The sequence below is a fragment of the Schistocerca piceifrons genome, chromosome 2 (genome assembly GCF_021461385.2).
Source record: "Schistocerca piceifrons isolate TAMUIC-IGC-003096 chromosome 2, iqSchPice1.1, whole genome shotgun sequence".
Classification (NCBI taxonomy): domain Eukaryota; kingdom Metazoa; phylum Arthropoda; class Insecta; order Orthoptera; family Acrididae; genus Schistocerca; species Schistocerca piceifrons.
In genome coordinates this window covers 55,953,164-55,965,151 of record NC_060139.1, presented here as the reverse complement: position 1 = coordinate 55,965,151, position 11,988 = coordinate 55,953,164, and the positions used below count along the sequence as shown (strand labels likewise).

The 11,988-nt window shown below is 48.0% G+C and overlaps 1 non-coding gene across 1 annotated transcript; it reads right to left on the bottom strand.

Annotated features, from left to right (window-relative positions):
• Window positions 1–1,263: 1,263 nt before the first annotated feature.
• Trnas-cga lies at window positions 1,264–1,338 on the bottom strand. The gene has a single exon. It is a non-coding gene; the product is annotated as a tRNA-Ser (tRNA).
• Window positions 1,339–11,988: the final 10,650 nt, after the last annotated feature.

Sequence of the window (11,988 nt, the reverse complement as noted above, 5' to 3'; positions counted from 1 at the left end):
CAGGCAGAGCTCTCATTGAGTAACTTTTCGGGGAAAACGAGAGCGTCGTAGACATTCATACGCGCTTGCAGGCTGTCTACGGAGACCTGGCACTGAAAAGAGCACTGTGAGTCGTTGGTCGTCGTGTCTGTCACCATCGCAAGCTGTCCGATCTCCCGTGTACCGGCCGTCCGCTCACAGCTGTGACTCACGTGATTTTGGAACGTACGGACTCTCCAATTCGAGGTGATCAACAGTTCAAATCAAACATCTCGCTGCTCAATTGTACGTCTCTGCTGACACACTTGTCCACCTGTTCGCGTGCTCAAAGGTGTGTGCCCTCTACATTCATTGCCATCTATCAGAACAACATAAAGAAGTATGAAGAACCACTTGTGCTGAATTGATTGCGTTTTATGAGGCTAATAGCGGCATTTTTTATCGAACGCCGTCACAAGTGATGAAACATGGTTCATCACTTCAAGCTGGTAACAAAACGGCAGTACATGGAGTGCTGTCACACCACCTCTCCTCCGGAGAAAACTTTTAAAGCCGCCCCCTCAGCCGGTAAAGTCATGGCGACAGCTTTCTCTGACTCTGAAGTAGTTGCAAATTTCCTACTTCCTTGTGTAATCAGGACTTTAATAAAAATGGAAAGGTAATGTTAATCAGAACACAGGAAGCAGTTGTGATATAAATAACAATAGGTTTATTCATTCTTCACATCACAAAACAAAAAAATGGATAAAGAAACGTCACACAAACATTTTTATTTGACGAACGCTTTCACTAATACAGGGTCTATGGTGGACAATGTGAACAGCTGGGGATCGACACACGACACTATCCAAAACACTAATCGCTTTATCTTACTTCATACACGTTAATCCGAGTATGGCACAAAAACTACGCCACAATCAAGCATCTATACTCTACTATTCCATTAAGAAAAATATGGTTCCAAAGAACAGGGTGCTGAGAAGCATATAATGGAGCTCTATGCCGTAGCAGCGAATACTTTCCCTTTCTGCTGGTCAGCGCAGCACACCACGATACGTTCAGCGACTGAAGTCATGGACGGCAGCAATCTGTTGTTAATGGTGCGCGCCCGAAAAATGCATTTACGCGGTCTCGCGTTCGGCTAATTCGGAATGCAGGTACTTCCCTATGAGCCTCTGAAACCGCAGTGGATTCCAGTGTGCAAGTGGACCCGTTTGCTGGTCTGCCAAACCAATTTGACTCTGTGCCACGACTATGTGTGATGGAATTGTCTAATGAAACTGTGTGCCGGACCGAGATTCGAACTCGGGACCTTTGCCTTTCGCGGGCAAGTGCTCTACCAACTGAGCTACCCAAGCACGACTCACGCCCCATCCTCACAGCTTTACTTTTGCAAGTACCTCGTCTCCTACCTTCCAAACTTCACAGAAGCTCTCCTGTGAACCTTGCAGAACTAGCACTCCTGAAAGAAAGGATACTGCAGAGACATGGCTTAGCCACAGCCTTGGGGTTGTTCCCAGAATGAGATTTTCACTCTGCAGCGGAGTGTGCGCTGATATGAAACTTCCTGGCAAATGAAAACTGTGTGCCGGACCGAGATTCGAACTCAGGACCTTTGCCTTTCGCGGGCAAGTGCTCTACCAACACAGTTTTAATCTGCCAGGAAGCTTCATATCAGCGCACCCTCCGCTGCAGAGTTAAAATCTCATTCTGGGAATATGTCTAATGTTCAGACGGCCAACTCAAGACAAATAAGTACACCCACGCAACACTCGTTGTGTGCGTGATGCAAGAAGCAGCACTTCTGACGGTTCAGAAGGTGACTGACTGCCACAGGCTCTAAGTGGCACACTAGCAAAGGACACAAGTCTCACCGTTTGGATGAAGACCTGCCATTCTTCACTAGTGAAGTGCCAGTACAATAGTGCCCTCTTCTCTTTCTCTCCGCTTTCCTCGCCAGCTCGGTAGCAAAGCACATTTACATTTTAGACGACTCCCACTTTAGCACAAGCCAATCACGAGGTGGAGCGCCCCATTCGAAGATGGGAGATTGCCTCTGCTCAAATGGCTCCGAGCACTATGGGACTTAACATCTGAGGTCATCAGTCCCCTAGAACTTAGAACTACTTAAACCTAACTAACCTATGGACATCACACACATCCATGCCCGAGGCAGGATTCGAATCTGCGACCGTAGTGGTCGCGCGGTTCCAGACTGAAGCGATTACAACCGCTCGGCCTTTCTGGCCGGCGCCCCTGCTCAACATGCACAGATTTGACCAATCGGAGACTTTAAAGTTAACTGGGAGAAAAGAAAAAAAAATTCACCTTCGCGGCCTCTTTCCTAAGCATTTGCGCCATGCCTTTTGCTAACAACATGATCAGGATGGAACCACAGCCCTCCATGAAAAGATCGCTATCTCCTCTGTTGCGTCCGTTTCGAACTTTCCAAAGAACGGCCATAAACTCGCTAAAAGCGTCGTACCTCCACAAATGTTTTGTAACAGAGTCTAGACGTCTGGGTACCAGTGACCTGTCCCACGGAAATTCGCAGAAAGCTCACATTCGTCTCGTCAGCTTCCTGCCTAACATAGGCCCCTTTCTCTGCTTTACTGGCAGTCTTCAATGCTCTGCCCATTGCAGCGGCGACTCCTCGAGAACTTTGTAAAAATTGTTTTCTTTTACAGTAACTGACAAATGTAAAGATTATTTAATGATATTTTTAAAAATATGAAGTCAGTTGTCTCATTTCTCGTCAGAATTGAAATGGAATAACTGACAAGCCGGCCAGTAATGCTGCGAATTTAGGCAGCGGACTGTTTTAGTCGAAATATGTAACAAACGTATAACGGTCGTTACACAATGTCGGGTAGATGACGGCTATGCTTATAAATGTAGCATCAGTATAGAAGCTATTTTCAGATCAGAGTCACACACACGAGATCTGTTCAAAACAAATTCCGGAACATTTGTAATTCCGCGCCGTTGGTGCGTTGAAGCGAAATGCAGTTGGCATCTCTGCACACGCCTGTGTTTCATGTGTAACTGCAGGATGTTTCATTTTTGTATGCCTGTTAGATATTATTCAGTGCTGTTTTGAGTACAACGTTGTGTCGCACAATTTGCAAGTTCCGAGATGGCATAGTTAGAGGAGCAACGATTCTGCATTAAATTTTGCGTGAAACTCAAGAAAACCGCAAAGAAACCCACCAAATGATGCAGGAAGCCTACGGTTATTAGTTCTTAAAGCCGTTCTCAGTGTTAGGAATGGTTTACACAGTTTAAAAATCGCCGAGTGGAAGTTAAATATGACCCTCGTTCAGGACGCTCGTCGATGTCAACAGACGACGCTCGTGTCAGGAACATCAACGAAATTGCGCGTGCCAATCGAAGACTGACTGTCAGAGACATTACAGAAGAATGTCAAATTTCAGTTGGGTCATGTCATGAAATCCTGACACAGCATCTTGGAATGTATCGTGTTGCCAAGTTCTTTCCACGGCTCATGAGTCGAGGCCAGAAAGACCTTGGCCTCGCAATCTGTGAAGAACTTTTGGATCACGCAAGTGAGAAAGGGATGTACCTTAAGATAACTGGTGGTGAGACGTGGGTCTAGGATTATGATGTTGAGACCAACGTTCAGTCTTCAGAATGGGACGGGAAAGGTTCTGAAAGACAATAAGAAGCTCGTCAGGTAACGTCAGATGTCAAAGCCATGCTGATAGTTTAGCATTAGTTCATGAATAATTCGTGTCGTACAGACAAACTGTTAATCGATGGTTCTAGCGGGGCGTGTTGCGACACCTGAGAGAGGATGTGAGAAGGAAACGGCCTGAAATGTAGCGAGACAATTCATGGTTCTTTTATCAAGATAACGCATCCTCACTTTCATCGCTGTTGGTGCTTGACTATTGCTCAAAAAACGAAGTCACTGTCCTACCTCGTCCTCCGTACTCTCCAGACCTCGTCCCTGCGGACTTTTTATTATTATTATTATTATTATTATTATTATTATTATTATTATTATTATTATTTCCAAAGCTAAAAACCCCGTTGAAAGGACGAAGATTTGCAACGATAGATGAGATAAAAGAAAATTCGCAGAAGACGCTTCCCGCGATCCAGCAAGAGGCGTGCCAAGACTACTTCCGGAAGTAGAAACGGCTTTGGGAGCGGTGTATCAATTATGGAGCAGAGTGTTCCGGAGGAGACCATGCACAATAAGTAAAAGGTTAGCATGGAAAAATTTTGTGGACAAAGTTCCGGAAGTATTTGATATGCGCGGGCGCACGCACGCGTACACAGAGAGAGAATCTTCTCACGCACAACAAGCTTTGAACAGGAGTCAGGCTGACTCAATAGTGCGCCAAAGTTGATGCGAGTTTTCAAATAGTAACTACAAAGGATCATTTAAAGTTACTACTGGCAGTTACACAACTACTAATTTACTGAAACCACTTCATAATTTGCTATTCCCTATTTCCATATCACAATGAGCACCAGGGCCTGCGACGTTACCTAGTGCGTATTCTGCTGAGTAGTAGGCTCCCCTACCAGCGTTCCATACTAGCAAACCAATTGAGACTTTACCTGATGTTGCTCGTACCTTAGGTAATTAGACTATCCACGGCTCTGTTTAAACATGTCGATAATGTTGTAGGGTAGAGTCGTTCACGTCTGCTTTTATGCCCACCAGCTATCTCGCTACAAACAATATCCTGAAGCTGGGATCGTGCAGTCAAACATTCTATGCATTGCTTTTAATTACGAACTAATAGTAAATATTTTGGGGGTCATCTTGCCTCATGCCCAAACGTCCCAAATGTAACTCGCTGTCAGATTTGTTTATATTACAAACATGAGTTTCTAGCTGAGAACTTCTAGTATTTCTTGCCATTTCGAGACTGTTTTCATGCCAGATTACTTGCCAGATTACTTGCAAATCACCCACTGTGACTTCGCGCATTGTAGCTCTGTTCACTGCACTGCACAATACAGAACTTCACAGGGCAGCCTATTTAGTTCACTGTTTTATTTTTTCTAATTAATTTGGATGAACTTAACTGCAGTACACTTATATTGTTTCAGATAGTTTTGACGACCCCTTTTATCAGGCTTCGCTTACGTAATTACACCCTTTGCATTTCTCTGGGTTAAAACACTTACAGAGACGAAGTTAAAGATAGGAAACCAGGTAAGTTTGCAGTTCACGACATCAGACAATTTCAGTCACAAGAGCTGCAGGAATGGCGATCTATTTTCTCAAGAGAAGGAAGTGATGACGAACGCTGCGGGTCTGGAGTGACGTTAACGTTCTAACACATCCCAAAGTTGTTCCATTGGGTTCTCGCCGAGATTCTGGGCAGGACAGACCATTCCAGGAATGTTACTGCTCAAAAATGCTGCAGATGCAGCATAGCCATGCCGGTACAATCACTCATTGTCTCCAAACTGTTTCTCTACTATACACAGTACACAATACTGTAAAATTTCATCATATCCTTCCCCGCTTAGCGTTTTTTTTTTTAACGCAAAAAGATTACACCCCAATCGCGTAAAACACTCCCAAACCGTAGCACTATTTGCTACGTTCTTCACTGGTGGCTACATGTGATGACGGGTAACGTTCTCCAGGCGTTCGCCATACCTGAAACCTTCCATCAGACTGCCACAGGGTCACGTACGATTCATCACTCCAAATCACGAGTTCCCAATCATCCACTGATCCAGTGGCGTCGCCCTTTACACTCAAGCGTCGCTTAGCGTCGACTACAGAAATAGGCGGCTTATGAGGTGCTAGTTGACCACTGCACCTCATTTTTTTTTTCAACTATATACGGACACTCTTTGTGCGAGATGAACTGCTGTTAGCAATATGAGACTCATAAGTGATTCCTTCCCCTGATTCACGTGATTTTTTACAATCATCCTCCTCAGTGTTCGACTGTCTCTGTTCATCAGTACATGAAGAGTTGTTACTCGGGTAACATACAATATTACAGAGCTTTCTTGATCATCCATTCTGCTGCTACTGCTTCCCTGTTGACAATACAATACTCCCTGCTCCTTTTATACTGGAGGGTCTGCCTTACACGACAGCTAGTGGTCAGCTCTTAATCACGTAGGACTGCCCAGGCAATTTTGTTCAAATAGTGTATATAGTCAGTGTTCTCTGCCAAACCGAAGACCCCCCCACTCCCCAGGGGTCCACAACTCTTTTGTGGATACATGCGTAACGAGCACGGGACCCCAAGCTAGTGTGGCCCTTCTTCCTTTCCGGGCTGCATATCTTCCTTTTCCACATCCTTCCCCAACCCCTATCATCCTCCCCCCCCCTCGCCTCCGCCTCTTCCCTTCCCTTCCCCTTTCTCCACCTCTGTGAATATGTTTAGTGCCTACATCCGGAGACGGACGCTCGAAACTGTAAAACAGTCGGTCTTCTTCACTTTCTCTGCTGGCAAGTCGCTGTCCTTCCTTTGTCCTTCTCTTTTCCTTACCTCTTCTCTTTACCATTTTCTCCGCTGCAGCGTTTGAGACCTCTCTTCTATCCCTTCCTTTTCTTTGTTCCTCCCTTTCTCTTTTTTCCTCCCTGTGCGTGTCTGAAGGCTGACCCACACATTCCCACGCGTAGCTGGTGACGGGGTAACGCGTAATTCCCCGCCCCAGGTAGTCAGATAGGACATCTACGTTCCCCCTGGTAACGGCCAGGCCCAGGGAGGGGTGATTACCCGAGCTGATACCTTCCAAAAGTGCTGATTGGTCCCTCCGTCCGTTTCCCGGGACGTGTGACCTGGGGTGTGAACAATCACCTAAGGCGGGAGTGCCCTCAGAGAGGGCCCCCACAAGGATGGAGCGCGCCATCGGAGAAGCCGGTAATCATGGGGGATACTTCCGCAATGGTTTCCTCATCATCTACTATGTCTGCTCACAAGCGTAAGTTAAATGAGTCTCAGCCACGGACAATCCTTCCATTGTTGCCACAGTTCCTTGTTGTTTCTCGGTCGGACAAAGGTCAAGACTTCTCCACAGTCAACCCTTTCATTATTCAGAAAGATGTGGACGCAATTGCAGGTCCTGTAAAGTCTTGTTTCTGATTACGAAATGGTACCTTGTTGTTAGAAGCAGTCAGTGCCCTCCAGGCACAAAAATTGCTGCGTACTTCACTGCTACACACCTTCCCTGTCTGGGTGGAAGCGCACCGCACTTTAATTCATCACATGGGGTCGTTTATACACGCTCCCTCGACGGATTGCCCGACGAGGAAATTCAAAACTACCTGTCTGACCATGACGTAACGGCTGTTCATCGAGTCATGAAAAGGGTTGACAAGAACATCATTCCAACCCTTACTGTCTTCTTGACTTTTGACAGAGCTCAACTTCCATCGAACATAAAGGCGGGTTATGAGAATTTCTGTTCGCCCTTCCATCCCAAACCCTACGCGGTGCTATCGGTGTCAGTGGTTCAATCGTACCAGCCAGTCCTGTTCCAATCCGGCCAAATGCGTTACGTGTAGCAAGGATGCCCATGAGGGTGCTTGTCTACCTCCATCCCCTCGTTGCATCAATTGTGTGGGTGACCACGCTGCTTCCTCTAGAGATTGCCCCATTTTGAAAGACGAACAGCTCATTCAGGAAATCAGAGTGAAGGAAAAGATGTCGACCTTTGCTGCTCGAAAGTTATTCCCCAGTCGAAAGCCCACTGTGCCTCACACAAGTAAATACAGCACTGTCCTTGCCTCTCCTCGGCCAACAAAGGAGGTAGCCACGCAGACTTATGATCTCACCTTTAGTGCCACGGTCGTCAGATCGGCCAGCGCAAAGATCGCCCGTTCTACCTTCACACTCTCACCTGCTCACTCTATGGCTCAAATCAGACACCCGGACTTCCAAAAAAGAGCCTACTCGTGAAAATTTTTTACGTACCCCGACTTCACAACCATAGATTCCTCCTTCATCTCAACGTCCTGTTTCCAAGATAGCTAATAAGAAGCCCAGTTCCTCTCCTTCTCCGCCTGTGTCTCATCTACAGCACCACCTGGCAGTAACCACCCTCGGCCGTCTTCTGTGTCGCCGAGGCGCACTGCTGGCGGCCGATCAACCGGCCGATCGCTGGTGACAGGAGCTGCTCCCGAACAACCTATGTATCAGGATCTTCTGCTTTCGGCTGAATGCCGTTCCACGCTGTCGGTCGCCGGCTCTGAGCAGTCGTTGAGGGCAACCTTGGTCACATTCTTCACTTTTCTGTCCACCCTATGTCCATTATCCATTGGAATATCCGCGGCATTCGAGCCAATCGGGATGAATTGTCGATCCTCTTACGACCCTACACGCCGGTCATCTTCTGTCTTCGGGAAACAAAGCTGCATACCCACGATCGCTTTGTTTTCCCCCATTTTCTGTCAGTCCGATTTGATCTCCCCTCTGTTGATGGCACTCCAGCACATGGAGGATTCATGATTCTTCTCCATGATACTCTCCATTATCACCCAATCCCCTTAAACAATTCCTTCCAAGCTGTCGCTGTCCATCTTCCCTTTTCTAGATACACCTTCTCTCTTTGTACTGTATACATTCCATTGTCCACACCAATGGCAAGAGCTGATCTCCTTCATCTTCTTGGTCAGCTCCGCCCCCCCCCCCCCCTATTTGCTGGTTGGGGACTTCAATGCCCACCACCCGCTTTGGGGATCTCTGCGTCCTTGTCCGCGCGGCTCACTATTGATAGACGTCTTCCACCAAGCGGATCTTGTTTGTCTCAACGCTGGGGACCCTACATTTTTGTCTGCCTCCACGACAAATTTCTCTCATTTGGATCTTTCGGTCTGTACTGTTCCGCTAGCTCGGCGCTTCGAATGGTTCGCTCTTGCTGATACACACTCGAGTGATCACTTTCCAACTGCCATTTGTGCGCCCGAGACGCTGGAAGTTTGCCCAAGCCGATTGGACACTTTTTTCGTTTCTGGCGACATTCGATGACCGTCACTTTCCTAGAGTCGACGATGAGGTCACTCATATTACAGAAGTTATTCTTACAGCTGCGGAACGTCCAATACCTCGCACCTCCGACTTGCCCCGGTGCCCCCCGGTTCCTTGGTGGAACGAGGCATTCCGTGACGCAGTACGTGAGCGGCGATGTGCTCTTCGCGTTTTCCGCCACCATCCTACTTTGGCCAACTGTATCCGCTGTAAGCAGTTACGTGCGCGATGCTGTCGCGTCATCCGCGATAGCAAGAAGGCAAGCTGGGACTTTTTTATTAGCTCATTTAACACCTTCACTCCCTCCTCGGAAGTTTGGACTCGGATTCGACGGTTATCTGGCGCGCCTATTTTCTCCCCGGTCTCTGGGCTCACTGTCGCGCATGATACATTAGTGGACCCCGTCGCAATTTCTAACTCATTGATTTCGAGCTCTTCAAATTACCCGCCAGCTTTTCTCCCGAAGAAACGTGCAGCGGAAGTGCGACATCTTGCTTTCTCCTCTCAAAATTGCGAAAGCTATAATACTGTTTTCGCCATGCGGGAACTCCAACATGCACTCGCTTCTTCTCGCTCTTCCGCCCCAGGACCGGATGGTATCCACATACAAATGTTGTTGCATTTATCATACCATAGTCTGCGTTACCTCCTTCTCCTTTATAATCGAATTTGGACCGACAGTACTTTTCCCAGAAGATGGCGGGAAGCTATCGTCGTCCCTGTTCCGAAACCTGGGAAGGACAAACGTCTCCCCTCTAGCTATCGCCCCATTTCTCTCACGAGTAGTGTATGAAAGGGTTTGGAGCGTATGGTGAATTGCCGTTTAGCCTGGTGGCTGGAGTCCCGAAGCCTTTTTACCGAGCGAGGTGGCGTCGTGGTTAGACACTGGACTCGCATTCGGGAGGACGACGGTTCAATCCCGCGTCCGGCCATCCTGATTTAGGTTTTCCGTGAATTCCCTAAATCTCTCCAGGCAAATGCCGGGATGATTCCTTTGAAAGGGCACGGCCGACTTCCTTCTCCGTCCTTCCCTAATCCGATGAGACCGATGTCCTCGATGTCTGGTCTCCTTCCCCAAACAACCAACTAAACAACCGAAGCCTCTTAACACCTGCCCAATGCGGTTTCCGAAAACATCGTTCTGCAGTTGACCATCTTGTTGCTCTCTCCACTTATATCATGAACAATTTTCTCCGGAAACGCCAAACAGTAGCAATATTTTTTGATCTGGAGAGAGCATACGATACCTGTTGGAGGACAGGCATCCTCCGCACACTGTTCTCTTGGGGCTTTCGAGGTCGGCTGCCCCTTTTTCTTCGTGAATTTATGGCAGAGCGCACATTTAAAGTGCGGATGAACATTACTTTCTCCCGTACTTTCTTCCAAGAAAACGGGGTACCCCAGGGCTCCGTGCTTAGTGTTGTACTGTTCGCCATTGCCATAAATCCGATTCTGGATTGTCTCTTTCCTGACGTCTCGTGCTCCCTCTTTGTGGACGATTTTGCAATCTACTACAGCTCTCAACGGATCAGCCTTCTTGAACGACGTCTTCAAGGATGTCTCGATCGCCTCCACTCTTGGAGCATCGAAACCGGCTTCCGCTTTTCTCCCAGTAAGACCGTTTGTGTTAATTTTTGACGTCGTACGGTGTTTCTTCCGCCTTCCTTACATCTAAGCCCTGTCAACCTTCCGTTTTCGGACGTTGCTAAATTCTTGGGTCCTATGTTTGACAGAAAACTGTGCTGGTCCTCCCACGTTTCCTATCTTTCGGCTCGCTGTCTGCGATCCCTCAACACCATCCGTGTCCTGAATGGTACCTCCTGGGGAGCGGACCGAGTGGTCCTTCTCCGCCTCTGTCGCGCCTTAGTATGCTCGAAATTGGACTATGGAAGCATTGTTTATTCCTCTGCTCGGCCGTCTATTCTTCGGCGACTCGACTCTGTCCACCACCGTGGATTACGTTTAGTGTCTGGAGCTTTTTACACCAGCCCTGTGGAAAGCCTTTATGCTGAGACTGCTGAACGTCCACTGTCCAATCGGCGAGCTGTCCTTCTGAGTCGTTATGCTAGCCATCTGTCTTCCATGCCTGCTAATCCGGCCCACGACATTTTTTTCGACGCCTCCTTGGAGTTAGGGTGTGCAGGCCGCCCTTCCTCCCTACTATCACCGGGAGTCCGCTTCCGTCAACTGCTACATTTTCTTTCCTTCCGCTTTCCTAAGACTTTCTTGACAACTTGGGGTACAGCACCGCCTTGGCTCCGGCCCTGGACCTGCCTGATCCGTGACCTTTGTCAGTTTCCCAAGGATGGTATCCCTTCACTAGTTTATCGTCGGGCATTTGCTGCTCTATGCGCACAAATGAAGGATGCCACATTTATTTACACTGATGCCTCAAAAACATCGTTTGGTGTTGGGAGTGCCTATATTGTTGGCGACACCCCAAATCGATTTCGGCTTCCCGACCAGTGTTCGGTTTTTACTGCGGAGCTTTACGTTGTTCTCCAGGCTGTCCAATACATCCGTCGCCATCAGCGGATACGGTATGTTCTATGCTCAGATTCGCTCAGGTCTCTCCTCAGTCTCAAAGCTCTCTACCCTGTCCATCCTCTGGTCCACCGGATTCAGGACTGCCTCCACTTTGGGGGCGTCTCTGTGGCATTCCTCTGAATCCCAGGACATGTTGGTATCTGTGGAAATGAAGCGGCCTATATAGCGGCCAAGGCTACAGTCTCTCTTCTTCAGCCTGCTATTCGCATGATTCCCTTCGCCGATCTACGGAGTGTTTTATGTCGTCGTGTTGCTCTTTTATGGCACGCACATTGGTCGACACTTCCCAATAATAAATTGCGGGACGTGAAAGCTCTTCCCTGTGGTTGGACCTCTTCCTCCCGAATGCGTCGTCGGGAGGAGGTAATTTTAACTAGACTCCGGATAGGGCACTGTCTTTTTAGCCATCGATATCTTTTAAGTGGCGATCCTCCCCCACTCTGTCCCCACTGCTCTCAACTGTGGACGGTGAGACACCTTTTAC